Source organism: Podarcis pityusensis (assembly GCF_964106645.2).
Source record: "Podarcis pityusensis genome assembly, chromosome: 2".
Classification (NCBI taxonomy): domain Eukaryota; kingdom Metazoa; phylum Chordata; class Lepidosauria; order Squamata; family Lacertidae; genus Podarcis; species Podarcis pityusensis.
The window spans coordinates 121,602,821-121,620,398 of record NC_138029.1 but is presented as its reverse complement, the minus strand read 5'-3'; the positions used below and the strand labels follow the sequence as shown (position 1 = coordinate 121,620,398).

The window sequence follows — 17,578 nt, the reverse complement described above, 5'->3', positions numbered from 1 at the left end:
GGCACAGCCCATGGGGCCCCCTCCAGAAGCTGCCGGACTGCAGCTCCCATCCTCTCTGACCCCTGGCCATGCTGGATGGGTCAGACGGGAGTTGGAGTCCAGCATTATCCAGAGGACACCCCATTTGATGCCCCTGATAGACAGAATCCAGCCTGTAAATACGGAACGTTAATGCATATGAAGGGGTACAGTTAGGGTTACCCCAGAAAGCCCTACAAACTGTTTGTGAATTCCCCCCCAGCCAGGCCTCGGCGTACGCATTTTAAAAACTGCATTTTCCTCTAAGACAAAAAGCATGAGCTAAGCAGTCCTCTCTGTAACAAAAACGCTGTAACAAACTCAGAGCTGAGAACAGTAAAGCTTTCGCTTCCCAGATCCAAGATAACCTTGTCCTGGTACATTGACTTGCAACATACTTCCGGGAACAGAGCCAGAGAACAAAAAGCAACATTTCTATGTAAGAATCTGTGAAGGGGGAGAGGAAAAAAGGGGTTTGAAAAAAGGATAAAACCTGCTTGTAAAATGTTTTCGGTGCGGCCTGTCTTTTGTGAACTGAATCACACAGGTGCCTCTGCCCCCCCCCCCCCCGGATGGCAGAATAAAACGCTCTTTCTCTGGATTAACCCCTTGGTGTCGTTTGGCTCCTTTTGTCTCTGCTCGGGTGCAACAATTATTCCGACCCATGGATTAATAAGGCTACACATCAACCCTAAAAACATATAACTGGGCCGAAGCCCCACTCAATGCAATGAGGTTTATTTCTGACAACGTGAGGAGATGGGGAGGCTGTATTTGCAGAGGGCATTTGAAGCTGACGCCCTGCTCAATTTCTTTTTTATTTTCTTCCCATCTGAGGTCTCCAGAGTAAGGAGCTATCCTGCCTGATGTGGGGGAAGGGGTTCATTTTTAGCCCTTTATTAATCCAATTATGCATGCATTTTCACAGCTGCATAAGGTCTTGTGGGGAGAGGGAGGTTTTGTAGAATTGCAGAGTTGTGAGGTACCCTGAGGGTCATCTAGTCCCACCCCCTGCAGTGCAGGAAACCTTTGCCGAACGTGGGGCTCAAACCCACATCCCTGGGGTTAAGAGTCTCATGCTCTGCCAAATCAGACATCTCAAAAGGAAAACAAGACTGAAGGTGAGGAAAAGTAGATTTATTGGGACTGTTAAAAGTGTGACTGTCTCTTTAAGAAGAAGTAAGCTGCAGAGGGAATTATGGGAAAAGGAAGGAAAATGAATCTTCTCAAAAGGCCCTTGAAAAACTGCCCAAGGTTCTCCTGGTGGGTAAATGTTTTTTATATCAGTCACTCTGGTCTGGAGAGAAACTCCTGCTGGGCCTGAGAGGCAGATTTAGTCTCCTCAGGAGATACTGAGGGGGGTTTCATTTCCCCACAGATAAAAGAAAGGGAGGAGGGTCTCTCCCGAGAACGAGGCTCCTGAGAACGTGTAGAGTTCGGCTCCTGAGTCAGCGTCAGAAAAAGACACACGTCCCCCTTCATAGTCCAGAGTCACCCGGATCCTCCTGGGCTTCTCCCTCAGGGACAGAGGAGAGTAAGCAGGGGATGAGTAGGCCCAGTACCCCCCTCCCGACTTCCCCACAGCCCAGATCCCTCTCTCAGGGCTAAAGGGGGAAGCTGCCCTTTCTCTCCACAGACTTCCTGGCGACCCCCAAAACCCAATCTTCCCCACTTCCCACAGTGACTTCCCAGAAATGTCTGCCTGCTGTGAATCCCTCACGTCCCAACACAAAAGGCCAGTAGCTGAATCTCTCAGGATTGTCAGGCAGGGCTTGAGGTTTGTCTCCCTTTCTCAGGCCTTTCCGATCCTTGGACAGGATGAGTTGGGGATGGGCTGTGTCTGGATCCAGAGTGACATTTGCTGTTGGGGAGAAGATGAGGAAAAGAGAAGATCAGGCAGAGTCAGCAGAGAGAGAGAGATGGACATCCTAATCCAAGAAACACCCCAAAAACCCAGATTCCCTTTCAGGTCAAGGGGATTTATTTGCATCACATGCAAGACTGAGACTCCTCCTTGCAGACTTTGATCAGAATAAATATCTTCTGGTTGATTTTTAAATCAGTTTCCTTCACTTTCTTATATTCAATGCACATTGTGCCTGCCCTCCTTCCAACCAAGGCATTTTCTAAGAGGAAAAACCACCCAGGAAACCTTTTACTCAGCTCTTCTGTGTTATCTAAGGGGAAAGAGAGGAGAATTGGAGGAGGAGGCAGGAGAGGAGAGAAGCTGCTTTCCTCTGACAATCTCTGTGGGAATTGGCCTTTGGCGACCTCTGGGTTGGGATGGGGGAGGAGGACCCCCAGCAGTAATAGTAGTAGTAGTAGTAGTAGTAGTAGTAGTAGTAATAATAATAATAATATCAACATTTGCATACTGCCCTTCATCTATAACTCTCAGGGTGGTCCACAGCATAAAAATACAACACAAAACCACATATAGGCTTCCTCCCACTTTCGCATGGGTTATGTTCTGGGCCCTCGTGCCCACAAGTGAAAATCGTGTTAAATGGGGAGCTTGTTTATTCCTGCTCTCCATCTCTCTCACCCACTTGGTCCCTCCTTGCCTTCCTCCCCACCATCTTGGAAGTTCAGGGCTTGCCGCCAGGGAAGAGGAGGCAGGTGGCAGGGCAATTTTACAAAGGACTGCTTATTCCATGCTTCTCTTTGGGATTCATATATACCTTAAGACTAGTTCCCTGAGAGAAGCGGGGAATAACTCAAAAGGTTACCAGTTTGTGGCTGAGACAGTCATGCTAGGCAAGTGTAGGGCTGCCCTATTTTGAAGAGCAAGAAAGAGGACACATTGGCCAACTTTGACTTTTAACCATGGTTCGCTATGACGACTCTCCTCTGAAATACCACTACTATATGTAGGCTATAGAAGCTGTGATATATTGCTAGTAGCAATGTTCTTAACTTTCAACAACAAAAGAATAATAATAATACATATTGCTCCCTCACTTGCCACATGAAATATTTGGGCACATGTTCACATCTTTCTGAATGTAAGTGTGCACAGAACAATTTATTAACCTGTTGAACATCTGCATGTGGACTCTCCTTAAGGGCAGGGGGATGTTAACTCTTGCCCTCCCGGACTCCTCCTCCAAGATCTTGTAGCTGAGCCAGCGTCCTTTTGGTTCAGCCACAAGAGAAGGGGTTTTTACAGTATGTCGCTAGCTTAAGATGCTGCTCTGTTGTGATTCTCTGCTGCAGATTAGACTAACCGGGTGCCTTAGATCTGACTCTAATGCAGGCATAGGCAACCTTGGCCCTCCAGATGTTTTGGGACTACAACTCCCATGATCCCTAGCTGACAGGACCAGTGGTCAGGAATGATGGGAATTGTAGTGCCAAAACATCTGGAGGGTTGAGGTTGCCTATGCCTGCTCTAATGCAATATTAAAATTTTCATGGGTTCTTGTAAACCAAAAAACAACAAAAAAAACTTGGGGATATTTTGCCAAATTTTAAAAATCTGTCCCGATACAAATTTTAAGAAATTTTGATCATGAAAATAGAAGACATGGCTGGCAAAAGGAGGACTCATGGCAACCAGGCCTGAAAAAGGTCACATGATGGAAAAGCAACCCAACTCTCTCTAGCCAGGAGTAAAACTCTTCCCTCCTCCGCCTAATCCTTCTGGGAATTTTCTCTCTCCCCCTTCAAGTCCACCCTCTCTGCCTTTGTGGCACAAACAGCAGGGCTAGAGTCAAGCTGTGGATGGTTCTCAACTGTACAGAAGACACCCTTGATCCTTCATGAAACACTAGTCCCCACCCCCCGTGAACTGGGGTCTCCATGTGAATTTTACCTCTCTGGAGACTTCTGAGTGACTGGACATCTGAGGAAGCAAAAATATAGGCTTAATGGTCTACACTGCAATAGTTCAAAGAAAATCTTTTTACAAAACATCACCATAACATAGCATCTGTTGTTTCCTTATTTCAAGCAAAAGATGACATCATAAAACAAGTAATTGAAAGACAACAACTGTAGGCCTAAGGAATTAAAACAACTAACGTGTTTAGCTGTGATTCCTGCATTGCAGGGGGTTGGGCTAGATCAGGGGTAGGCAATTCTTTTCAGCAGGGGGCTGGTCCACTGTCCTCAGACCTTGTGGGGGGCTGGACTATATTTTTTGGGGGGGTGGGGGAATGAACAAAATCCTATGCCCCACAAATAACCCAGAGATGCATTTTAAATGAAAAGACACATTCTGCTCATGTAAAAGCACGCTGATTCCCGGACCATCCACGGGCCGGATTTAGAAGGAGATTGGGCCAGATCCAGCCCCAGGCCTTAGTTTGCCTACCCATGGACTAGAAGATCCTTGGGATCCTTTCAAACTCTACTATTCCATGATTCCATGGGGAAATCAGAAATGGTAAACCATACTAGAAAATGGCGGAATACAATCATTCAAAATCCATGAATAAAATGGGAATCTGTACTGAATGGCTGGAGGAAGGTTAACATCAGCGCCAAGTGAACTGGTGGGAAAAAGCTGTTGAAACCGGAATTTCCAAGCATGCTGGAAAACCAAAGGAAGAACCGGCAGAGCTTTACCCTGTAATTCAAAGGGTCTCATGCAATGGGAAGTCCTTCCTCCTGGAATGGGGCTGATCTCAAAAGCCCCAAAAGAACCTCTCCAGATTGTGTGGAGGGAAAACAAAATGCAAGGGAGATTCCTTAAACATGAGAACCCGACAAGATGGACATTGGACTGACCCTGCAGGATCCTCCTTAAGGGCTTTTGTAGGATATCGTAAGGCTCTGAGGGTTTTCCCTACAAACAAGCAGTATTTAGATTTTATGAAAGAAAGCAAAATCTCTAAAATCGAGGGGAAAACCAGGATACTAGTCTATAGGCAGGAGTAAAACTCAGACTGGTATGCAGGTTCTTTCAGGGACAAGCTCTGCCCCCAATCCAAGCCTTCAACCTCCCTCCCAGTTCATTCATGGGACAGACAAAGAACTCAAACACCACTAGAGGACTGTTTCCCAGAGTTACGCCATTGATGTGGGTCCCAAAGTCTGCAGAACAGACGGTTTAACACCATGAAATATCAGTCCCCATCCCTCCTGTCAAATTGTTCCTCCCCTGGAAATTTACCTTTCTGAATCTGTTTTCTGTATAACACAGCGTCTGAGGAAGCAAAAAGATATCAAGTGTAAGGGCAACACTCTTCCACCTGAAATAAATCTCCATACAAAAGTAACACTTCATAATGTGGCATCCTTGAATTGACTCCATTCAGAGCAGGAGAACCTCCAGAAGGACAACCCCAGATCGTGTAGACTGGTAACCAAAAGGAAAAGGAGGTTCCGTATAACTGAAAACAGATACAGGCTTTCTTTACAGGATCCAGGGTCACAGTATACACGGGCCATTCTAGGGGACAGGAAATGAAGGCTGTGGCACCAAGAAGGAAGGTATCCTGGGGTTATTAAATTCCATGCAGTAAGAGCCTGGCATGTTCAGTTCTGAAGAAATAATAGAATTCCCACTGTGAAATCCTGGCAGCCAATTTTAATACCTTTCCATTGTTTCATTGCATCCTCCACAAGGTGATTTAGATCACAGGATTCCAAGATCCTGTTCCTCAGCTCTGGAGGGAAAGGCAGTGGCTTCTCTGGACTCTCTCTTTTCTCATACCTGGTCAAAAGAAAAACAATGTCAGCCCATTCAAATCCACAATTTCTATTAAAGGAAAAGAAAGGAATTAAGAGGAGGAAGCTGGCTGTGGGAGGCCTAGAGGGACAGGCAGGCACTGAGTGGGGAGTTTCTTCCTCACTACAGACTCCTCAGCCAGACCCCCAAGGGCCAAAACAGCAACCCCAGGCCTCTGGGTCTCCCCATTGATGTCTATTCAAAGAAGCAGCAGAATCATATGGTATCAAGGGGCAGGAATTGTCTGAGGGTGGTGACAGCACAGCACACATTTACTTTCTCTAGATGTCCCCAGAGAAGGGGTGAGGAAAAAAAGAGATGCACTTTTGTTGGGAAACAAGAAATGTTCCTTAAAACCTCTACTCTGCACCTGAGACACCTTGAATTGAAATACTGTAGCCGGAATATGGTCAAGAAAATAGCCAATTCCTGCTCCTTGGTCAATAATCGCCCCCTCCCAAGGGGCTCTATGGGGCAGGAGTTTGCTTGGGACAGGGTGGGGTGGCCGGCAGAGTGACTGAACTGGTCAGTCTAGAAGGAAACAGCTAAGGCAGGCACGTCCAACTCCCAAGAGACTGCGATCTACTCACAGTATAAAAAGACCAACTGTGATCTACCCATTGTCAAGTTCCAAAGAGGGGCTCCTGCTTTTACCTGTGAGATGCCTCAGGGAGTGAGTCCTACAGTCTCCCCCCTGCAGCCCCTGGAGGACCATGTCTGAGGTTCTGGCATCCCGGCCTCATGGAGTGATGCTAATGGAAATGAGCAGGATCCACTTACCTCTGCAAGGTCCTTCTCACATCCTAGAGGGAAAAGAGAAGGGAATTCACTGCACACCACAGGCCACACTAGGAAGACCCCCTCAGACCCTGGAGTGGAAGAACAGCCTGGCCCTCGGATGTCAGTCTGCCTGGCACATGCCAAGGTTTTGGGTAGGAATGGCTGAATCAGCCAGTTTTGGTTTCTCACAGCTTTTATTTCTCCAGTCTGAAATTATTAATTTTTCCAGTATCAAGTTCTCCACATTTCCACATCTGTTTACAATTATTTTTTAAGAATCCTTATGAAAATCCACCAGCATTTTTGGGAAATTTAATATTTGTGGGTTCAGGAGAAGATTCTACCCCATCTCTTGTCTTAGATTATAATTTATTAACTTTAATCCCGTTTGCATTGTGCAATTCAGACGTAATCCTACCAGAGAACTGTCCCAAATTGTCTTCCATAGAAGCCCCCAAATTTCAAATTCTACTTTCCAACTGGAAATAAGAAAAGCACCTGCAGCATAAAATGCCTCCAAAGGGGTAATAAAGTAGCTCCCAGTACGTTTCCGAGCACAATTCAAAGTGTTGGTGCTGACCTTTCAAACCCTAAATGGCCTCAGCCCAGTGTACCTGAAGGAGCGTCTCCACCCCCATCGTTCTGCCTGGACACTGAGGTCCAGTGCCGAGGGCCTTCTGGCAGTTCCCTCGCTGCGAGAAGTGAGGTTACAGGGAACCAGGCAGAGGGCCTTCTTGGTAGTGGCACCTGCCCTGTGGAACATCTTTCCATCAGATGTCAAGGAAGTAAAAAACTATCTGACTTTTAGAAGAAAACTGAAGGCGGCCCTTCTTAGGGACGTTTTTAATGTCTGATGCTGTATTGTTTTTAATATTTGGTTGGAAGCCGCTCAGAGTGGCTGGGGTAACCCAGCCAGATGGGCGGGACAAAAATATATTATTATTATTATTATTATTATTATTATTATTATTATTATTTAAAAGACGCCTGCTCCTTGGGAGAAAGGCGATAGCAAACCTAGACAGCATCTTAAAAAGCAGAGACATCACCTTACCAACAAAGGTCCGTATAGTTAAATCCATGGTTTTCCCAGTAGTGATGTATGGAAGTGAGAGCTGGACCATCAAAAAGGCTGATCGCCAAAGAATTGATGCTTTTGAATTATGGTGCTGGAGGAGACTCTTGAGAGTCCCATGGACTGCAAGAAGATCAAACCTCTCCATTCTGAAGGAAATCAGCCCTGAGTGCTCACTGGAAGGACAGATCCTGAAGCTGAGGCTCCAATACTTTGGCCACCTCATGAGAAGAGAAGACTCCCTGGAAAAGACCCTGATGTTGGGAAAGATGGAGGGCACAAGGAGAAGGGGACGACAGAGGACGAGATGGTGGGACGGTGTTCTTGAAGCTACCAGCATGAGTTTGACCAAACTGCGGGAGGCAGTGGAAGACAGGAGGGCCTGGCGTGCTCTGGTCCAGGGGGTCACCAAGAGGCGGACACGGCTAAACGACTAAACAACAATTATTATTATTATTATTATTATTATTATTATTATTATTATTATAATATAGCTGAGTGTTTCTTTGGGCTCATCCACACTTCTGCTTTTCCTGTGCCCAGAAAACACGGGTCCAAGTGGTTTTGCCTTTGCCCTTCCGCTTTCCCTCAGGGAAAACCTGCTCCTTAGTTCAACATCTAAGCAAACGTCAATCTGGATAAAACCTGGCTGAGGTTTGCTCTAATTCAGCAGTAAACAGTGGGTTTTCCTTGAGGAAAGGGGTGGAACAAGCAGCAGTCTGGATGAGTCCCTCTGTCTTGCTCTTTCGGCACTGTGACTGAGCACCATTTTGGGCTGATCTGGATCCACTGTGAAGGTGATCAACCCAGAAGTTGTGGAGGGAACGGGAAGAGAAGCTTGGTCAAGAGACTGGCTCATGTCGGAAGGAGGCCTGAATCCTCACTGAAGCCCAGCCCAGGGCAGGAAGGCAGCATTGCCAAGAAGGAAGGCATTTGGAGACAAATCATCAGCAAAGAGCAGAAAACCACCTCCTGTTCCATCGAGAACACAGAAGAATCTCTAGTCTGCATTCAGGTGAGTTAAGCATCCCAGGTCTCTTGGGTCTTCCTGTCCATTACAAACCTGACTAGAGGCTCCATAAACTCATCCCCTGCACTCTTTGCATACATGAAAGGGGCACATGAAGGATTGGAGGCAGCCTTTTCCCGGAGCCTTGGGCTGTTCCTGCCACCATCTTACCTGCAGGAGTTCGCTCGCTGGCTGCTGACTCTTCTCCTCCATCTCCTGGATGATCCTCTCAAGAGAGGAGAGTTTCCTGGAGAGTCTGGCCAGCTGCTCATCCCTTTTCCCTGCAATCTCCTTCTCCACCTCTTCCATATGATTCAGCAGACCTTTTTCTTGTTCTTCCAGGAACTGGCGCAGTTCTCTGAACTTCTCCACAATCTTCAACCTCTCTGTTTCTGTTAATTTCTGCAAGAAAAGAGGAGGTCTGAGTGTGTTTGGTGCTTAGCCTCGAAACAGCAGAAACAAAATTATGAGAATTCCACAGGGAGGACACTTCTGATTTTTCTATAGACATGAAACCTCCAGTGGCTAAAGAAGTAAACCTTTATTTTGAGGGGCGGCCTCTCCATTGCTGTTTCTGTTGACTTCTAGTTTGCAGACGGATACAGCCTAAAGGAAGGAGTTCTTTTTTCCTAGCCACGGATGTTCCCTGCATGTTTTGGGGCATGGCATAACCAGAGTTCACAGTTGTTCAGAGAACATCCAGGGACATAAAACACCCCTCAATTTAGGCTGGGGCCATTTAGGTGTTGGAAGGCAACAGAAACAGAGGAGGAGGAGGACAAAGTGCAGAGTTCATCCCCATAGCTCCCCTGTTTTCTTTAAAGGTTCAAAATGGCCTGCGTTTACTTAAAATGAACAAGAGCCCACATTTAGAAAGACAATTCTTTAGTAATATTTATGGTAAATCAGGATTTGGATTGAATTGCTTCCACCCTTTCAGCTCACAAGTCCTCAGGCTTCTCCTTGACTGCTATTCACATAATAAATGACAAGGGGAAATAAACTCAATTTAGCGGCATTCAAAGGTGAACTTGCCTAATTTGCTCTTGTTGAAAAAATATGGAGACCAAAACAGAGTTTTAAAATTCTGATATTTTCAAGCTTGATCCAGCTACCCTAACATCTGATGCATAACAGGCTGATATGGAAAAAGGAGAAATGAGAAGAAGCTGAAATGGGCAGATTTCCCCATCACTTCTCAGTCCTGACTCAATTCTTCTTCTTCTTCTTCTTCTTCTTCTTCTTCTTCTTCTTCTTCTTCTTCTTCCTTGAATTTATATACTGCCCCTACTGGCAGAATCCGAGACCAGAGAGAAGAGTCGGTGAAGAAGACTGGAAGAAATTTAAAGACTATTTACAGAAATATTGTAAAATTAAGGAATCTTAGAAGGATGTTGGATAGAAACTAAGAGGTTTTTAGCTGTAATGCTTTAAGAGATATGAAAAAAGGTTTGCAACTGGGTAATTTTAATGGTAAGGATTTGCTGAACTAACAAATTGAACTGGAATACAAAAAAGGGAGGTATGAGGAGGTCCGGGGAAATAAGTACAGTGGTGCCTCGCAAGACGAAATTAATCCATTCCGCAAGTCTCTTCGTCTTGCGGTTTTTTTCGTCTTGCGAAGCACGGCTTAGCGGCTACAGGTATAAACTCGTTCCTGCAACTGCAAGCCTCGACCCCTAGGGAGCATCTGGCCATTGCATAAGCCTCGTCTGGCCTCTTAAGCAGTCCCTCCTGACGCGCTTACATAACACAAGCCCCGACCCCCGCCATCCCAGTGACCCCGGAAGATAAGATCTGCAGCAAGCACCCCGCACCTCCGATCCCGGGGCGTGCTCAGCCAAAGCGTCCCCGGACACCTGTCCCGCCGCGCCTTTGCGCAGCGCTCTGCAGAGCGGAGCGATGAGCCCGGCCGATCGCAGGCAGGGCAAGCAGCGGCGAAAGCGGAGAGAGCGAGGCCCAGAGGGAGGAGTCTCCGGCAACGCCATCGACGGCCCCGCCGCAGCTCCGTGTTCTGGAGCCCTCCGGCTGCCGGCTGCCTTTATTTTGCTGCAGGAGCCTCCTCTGCACCGGGATCCTCGCGCGCTCCCTCCGTCTCTCCATGCCTTTTAGGTGACTGGCGTGCTCGGGCTGACTTTGGACGACCCACAGCGGGGCTTCCCTTGGCCGCACGACCGGAGCTCGCCTTTGCGGTCACTTTGACAGGCGATGGTGCCAGCCTCGGTTCGGGGGCACCGGCTGCTGGCAAATGGGTGCCCCCTTCTTCCCTTTACAGGGATCATCTCCCCCCGCTTCCTCGGAGATGGGCAGGCAAAACTTTTCATGCCCCCCCCGCCCAGTCTGCCGTCCTCGGGATCTAGCGGTCGCCGCGCGCGCTAAGAGCGCAGACGGGGAAATCCCACCCTGAGCCGGGTGTCGCCGCCAGGTCCCCTCCCAGTTCTAAGGCTGAAGCCTAGGAACTTTTCGAAGCGGCGCGGGGCAGCATCACCACCGGCTGTGTTTCCGGACGCTAATAATGTATTGATTGCTATTACTATTAGATTCCCCGCTGCCGCATAGATAGATTGGCGGTGAAAGCGGTTTGCGCGCGGCGCGGATCAAGCCCTTCGTCTTGCGAAGCAAGCCCATAGGGAAAATCGTCTTACGAAGCAACGCAAAAACGGAAAACCCTTTCGTCTAGCGGGTTTTTCGTTTTGCGAGGCATTCGTCTTGCGGGGCACCACTGTATAGGGAAGATAGGTTATGGAAAATTAATGTCCTTTTAACTGTTTTATTTGGTATGTTTCTTTTTATTTTTTACTTTTTTGGTTATATTTTTTAAAAAAACTTTATTCTTCTTTCTGTATTTTGTATTTTTTGTATTTTTTGAAATTTTAATAAATATCATTTTTTTTAAAAAAAGAATTTATATACTGCCCTGTAGCCGGAGGTCTCAAGTGCTTGTTCCCTGTCTAGTAACAACAGAGACACTTACAAGGAGGTCTTTGCTTTCCATGTCCAGGGCTGCTTGATGGGCCAGAATTTCCCCTCTCTCTTTCCTCAGAATCTCCAGGTGGCGACAGATCTCTCCCTAAAGAGAAAAGGAAAAATTCAGCTTTGATTGAGACACACAGAGAAATTAAAATCATAATGGCTTCTTGCACCCAGTGGCCTTGCTAGAATAGCAAAGTACCGTAGTTTCCTGGTGGAAATAAAAGTACAGAGGTTTTCAGCCTTTTTGGCTCCACGGCTCCATGGATCAACTACCTTCATCTGCAGCACCCCTGCGGGGCTCCGGATCCCAGTTAGGTCCCCCCTTGCCTGCAGAGCTGGCTGTCCCTCACCTTTTCTCAAACACCCTCCCTTGTGGAGTGATCTCTCAGCCTCCTCTCCTTTCCTTGGGAGTCCCAGCCTGACTTCTCATCTTGAGGTCTCAGGGAGAAGTGGGAAGAGGAGGAGGAGGAGAAGGAAGCGCTAAGGCAGGAGCCAACCTGGGACGTATCAGTCTAGCGTCAAAGAGATAGTGAGGTTAGCCCAAGAGGCGAGAGATGCAGAGATAGAGCAGAGCTTCTCAAAACTTCACCCATTCCAAACCCCTCTTCTGCAAGCCTAGGGCTTTTCCACCCTTCCTCTTGACCCCACTGCTTTGCTGCTGAATTGGCTCAGATGGCAATTCTGGTTTTCTGCTATTTGTCAGTTATTTTCTCTGCAGTAGCCAGACCCCAAGTGTGCTTGGACCACCAGGGGGGATTTAAGAGCTTCTTCCATTTCTGGGCCAAAGAAGTTCTTGCTGTGGCCAGAATCCACCCAAGTAGCTCCTTTGATCAGAAGATTGCTGTCTAATCATCCTGCCAATTCAAAGGGACCAGCTTTTTTTCACTATTATTACTATTTCGTGGCATTAGTAGCACTGCTTGGCACAGGAGCATTTTTGCACCACTGTAGTAGAACAAGTGATTTTTAAAAAAAGGGATTAAAAGGCACTATATATAGTATATAATTGCACAGGTCCAATTCTGAGTTGCCATGAAAAAGTCATATTTCCGTCTTGTCCTTGCAGATGCTACTCTGAACTACGGAGTCCTTTGCCATTTGGGGTGGGAGGAGATCCTCAGCCCCCCCCCCCGAAACCTCATCGCGCAGGCTCCACAGCACACCCAGAATAAGCCACCAGTAGGTGCTTCCACTCCCCACTCCCAAATCTGCTTCCAACAGATACTTGGGGGTGGGATCCTGCACCATCTGGTCAATTCCTGGCTAACAGTCCCGGTCCCCCCCCACCCCACGCTGATCCCTTGCTGCTCTCTGTTTTGCAGGGCATTGAGGAGGCATCCTGGTAACCAAAGGAGACATGTACTTAGTTGTGTATGTGCCATTTACATTTCTACTGTTCTAAATATGTACAAAGCAACCTTTCTGGGGGATGTGGACGAGGTTAACCCTTTCTCTCCCTGCCAAGGTCCCAGTTCAAATCTTTGAAGCTGCTGTGAGTATTTCAAGATCCCTTTGTCCCCCTGGCAGAGAGAAAGACTTCAGCTCCCCCCTCCAGCCATCCAGGGAGCCCTCAGGCTTCCCCTGGGCTGTTTCCAAGGTGATAAACAATGACCAATCAATGCCATGTCTACATTGGACTTCAGAACTAAAAAGAAAACCTCCCAAGAAGAATCCACAGCTATTTATTTCTCCCCCTCCAGATCCAGGGATCTCCTACCTTGTATTCCTCCAAAGCCTCTTCCAGAGGAATCACCTTGTGATTTTCATGTTCCTTTGATTTGTCGCACACCAGGCAGATGGGCGCTTCGTGGACTTTGCAGAAGAGCTTCAGGGGCTCCTGGTGCTTCTCACAGACTCCTCCCTTTCCCTCCTTCCTCCTTTCCCTCTTGAAGGCTGAGATTCTTGGCTATTTCCACCATATTAGCCAGTTGCCGGTTGGAGACGAGGCTCCTTCTCTGGACTTTTTCTCTGCACTGAGGGCAGGAAGCCTCTGCCTCCGATTCCCCCCAGAACAGGACCAGGCAGGATCGGCAGAAGTTGTGCCCACACTCTGGGATGGTCACTGGATCCTTGAAGTAATCCAGGCAGATGGAGCAAGTGGCTTCATCACGGAGACGCTGGATGTGACCCCCTGCAGCAGCCATGCCTCCCTCGCGACGCGAGTTAAGTTTCGCTTTTTCAGTTTTCAGTCACTGGGAGTTTCCCTTCCTGGAAATGACTCAGTGATCACGTGATCTTTATTTAAAAAAACACACGTCTCTAGGTTTTTTTAATTGCTGAATGTTTTCTCAAGTAGCAGACAATGCTTCTGGATTGCTTCCCATGCTTTTGATTACACACAAACACACACGTACCTAGTAAGTTGTGGTATTCATACTGCAACATTTTTCATTCATAGGCTTCCTTGTCATTTTTGAATTGGGAGAAGATCTGCCTCTGCCCTAAAAGGACAGGAGTTCTGATTTAGCAGACGGGACTTGATTCCGTGAAGAGAACTCCTAAAAATCTGGTTGCTAATTTTGACTTAATCCCTTATTAACACGCTGGCAAAGAACTTCAGATTGAAACAGACGCTTTCAGCCTTGCCAACCTGGTGCCCTCTGTTTGCTGAAGACTACAGCTCCCATCATCCCTGACCAGGACATCTGCAGGTATGGTTGGGAAGACCTTGCAGAGCCACTGCCAGTCAGTGGAGGCAAGACTGACCTCGATGGACCTGGCAGAAGGCACCATCTGAATGGTGGCAGCCCAGTTATGGAGTTCCTTCCCTGAATGCCTGGTACGACTTGCTATTATTATTAATCGATATTACTACACAGTGTAAAGTCTTCCTATATTCCTAATAAAGTGTGGTGCCTTCCAATGGCTGAAAAACCTGGAGGGCTTTAACAGGGGATTAGATACAATTCCTGGAGGATAAGACTTTGGTAGGAGACGCGGGTGGCGCTGTGGGTTAAACCACAGGGTCTAGGGCTTGCCGATCAGAAGGTTGGCAGTTCGAATCCCCGCGATGGGGTGAGCTCCCGTTGCTCAGTCCCTGCTCCTGCCAACCTAGCAGTTCAAAAGCACGCTAAAGTGCAAGTAGATAAATAGGTACCGCTCCGGCGGGAAGGTAAACGGTGTTTCCATGCGCTGCTCTGGTTCGCCAGAAGCGGCTTCGTCATGCTGGCCACATGACCCGGAAGCTGTACGCCGGCTCCCTCGGCCAATAAAGCGAGATGAGCGCCGCAACCCCAGAGTCGGTCACGGCTGGACCTAATGGTCCCTTTACCTTTACCTGAAGACTTTGGATGGTTATATGCTCTGCCTCCGTGGTTGGAAGCAGTAATCCTCCTGAATAGCAGCTGCTGGAGCCTCCAGGAGGTCGCTTGTTCCCAGGTCCTGCTTAGGGGTTTCCCACACACATAATGTTTAAAAAATGTTTTTGGTTTCACCTGCAGGTAAAAGGAGAGAGATCAAGATGGAGAATTCCCACCAAGGGAAGCTGTGCCAGAGGGAATATCCCTGAGGAACATTCCTTTGTTAGCTGAGATTGCAGAGCAAAAGCGTGAGTCCAAAGGACACCAGGGAGCAAATGAACGCAGCCATCACCCAGAAGTCCAGTTCCCTTTAGTGAAAGCCCAGTGCACTTTGGAGCAGAAAAGCCCTTCTCCTCAAATCCTGGGAGGAACGGCCAGCACAGTTTGGGTCTGGGGAGGCTGAATGCCGAAGAACATCCTCATGAATGCTCCATGTGTGGGGAGAGCTTCCAGCGAGGATCCGCCCTAACTGAGCAGCAGAGGATGCACATGGGAGAGGAAGCGTACGAATAGTCTGAGGACGAGAAATCCTTTCCCCAGTGAGAGATCTGGGTGCGCCATCAGAGAGGCCTCATGGAAGAGAAGCCGCACAAGTGCTCCCACTGTGGGGAAAGCTTCAGCCAGAGGACCAGTTTGGCGAGTCACCTGCAAACCCACACGGGAGGGAGGCCTCACGAATTCCAGGACCGGAGAGATACGTTACTCAAACACCGGAGAACCCACACAGGGGAGAAGCCAGACGAGTGCCATGATTATGGGAGAAACTTCAACCACCCGTGCAACTTAATTGAACATCGGAAGACACACACAGGGGAGAAGCCTCACAAATGCCCTGAGTGCAGGAAAAACTTTTCTCAGTGAGATACGCTGATCAAACACCAAAGGACCCACGCGGAGGAGAAACCTTATGAATGCCCCGAGTGTGGAAAAAGCTTCATTCAGAAGAAGGGATTAATCGTACACCAGATAATTCATTTAGGGAATATGTCCAGCTAATATTCTTGAAAAGTGCCACATTCCACAGAAAAAAAGAGGGAGAAATGTTGTTTACAACCTGGTTTGCAGTGGAGAACACACACCTTATCTATGTCACAAGACATAGGCGGATGGCCAGTTGTTGTTGTTACTTCAAGAAAGTTCTCTGTCGAGGCTTCCTGCCCCAGGAGGGGACAAACAAAACTGCCCACCCTCTGCTCTGGTCCCCATGATGGATGGAGGCAGGGAGACAGAGACACATTATATCCACGTTGCAGATTCTCATAGCACTAGAAGTCGTGGCCCCCAAACAAAGCTGATTGTTGGGAGATCCAGGACAGAAAAAAGCATTTCGTTGTGGAGCGTGTAAATGAACCATGGAACTCACTGCCACTGGAGGCAGAGATGGCAACCAACTTAAAATCATGGAATTGCATAGTTGAACGGTACAACCAGGGTCACCTAGTCCAGATCTCTGCAGTGCAGGAATCTTTTGCCCAACGTGGTGCTCAAGCCAGTGACCCTTAGATTAAGACTATCGTGCTCCACCCATTGAGCTGGGGACAAGACAAGGGGACAAATTCATGGAGCACTAGGCTGTGAAGCACAACGGTTCTGCTCTGCCTCCACAGTCCAGAGGCAGAAGACTTCTAAATCTCAGGTGCTGGAAACTGCAAGGGGGGGGGGGGAGGCTGGTTTTACACACTGGTCCCGCTTGCAGGTGTCCCACGGGCGTCTGGGTGGCCCCTGTTGGGCGCTGGACCAAATGGGACACTTTTTGTGTCCTTCCATGGGGTGAGTGGAAACTCACAGGGAAGATGTTTGTATGATGACACACAAACATCGCCAACATCATATAGGGGATGGAGCAAGGGGAGGTGGCCCTCAGGCAGGTGGGGGGCGGCAAAGGTGTCTTTATTTTGACATCTGCCACCACCCCGTGGGAAATGCAGTAGTCGGCAGCCCTGATAGTGGAGCCGGAGAAAGTCCTGCCAGATCTTTGAGAGAGGTCAATTCCACAGGCATTTGTTGTTCTAGCTCTTAGTATCCCAGGAGAGAAATCAGATGCAGCTTTTGCTGAAAAGACCCTCCTTGGGGGAGCATTGTGCTTTTGGGGTGGGGCTGAGGAACACAAGGAAGGTGTCCTACGAAATGTATAGGGCGGCACAGCCCATGGGGCCCCCTCCGGAAGCTGCCGGACTGCAGCTCCCATCCTCTCTGACCCCTGGCCATGCTGGATGGGTCAGACGGGAGTTGGAGTCCAGCATTATCCAGAGGACACCCCATTTGATGCCCCTGATAGACAGAATCCAGCCTGTAAATACGGAACGTTAATGCATCAACCCTAAACACATATAACTGGGCCGAAGCCCCACTCAATGCAATGAGGTTTATTTCTGACAACGTGTGGAGATGGGGAGGCTGTATTTGCAGAGGGCATTTGAAGCTGACGCCCTGTTCAATTTCTTTTTTATGTTCTTCCCATCTGAGGTCTCCAGAGTAAGGAGCTTTCCTGCCTGATGTGGGGGAAGGGGTTCATTTTTTAGTCCTCTAGTAATCCAATTATGCATGCATTTTCACAGCTGCATAAGGTCTTGTGGGGAGAGGGAGGTTTCGTAGAATTGCAGGGTTGCAAGTGTCCCTGAGGGTCATCTAGTCCCACCCCCTGCAGTGCAGGAAACATTTGCCAAACGTGGGGCTCAACCCACAACCCTGGGATTAGGAGTCTCGTGCTCTGCCAAATCAGACATCTCAAAAGGAAAACAAGACTGAAG

At 48.1% G+C, this 17,578-nt stretch overlaps 1 long non-coding RNA gene and 1 pseudogene across 2 annotated transcripts; one reads left to right on the top strand and one right to left on the bottom strand.

The window, feature by feature from the left end:
* Positions 1–1,140: 1,140 nt before the first annotated feature.
* Positions 1,141–13,725, bottom strand: LOC308469771 (zinc finger protein RFP-like; annotated as a pseudogene). Its single transcript, XR_013991599.1, has 8 exons — positions 13,247–13,725; positions 11,531–11,626; positions 8,728–8,958; positions 6,473–6,495; positions 5,559–5,677; positions 5,135–5,167; positions 3,833–3,862; positions 1,141–1,879 (listed from the first exon to the last, which is right to left on the bottom strand). The product of XR_013991599.1 is annotated as a zinc finger protein RFP-like (transcript).
* Positions 13,726–13,826: 101 nt separating this feature from the next.
* Positions 13,827–17,578, top strand: LOC308470239. Its single transcript, XR_013982292.1, has 2 exons — positions 13,827–14,180; positions 14,970–17,578. It is a non-coding gene; the product is annotated as an uncharacterized lncRNA (long non-coding RNA).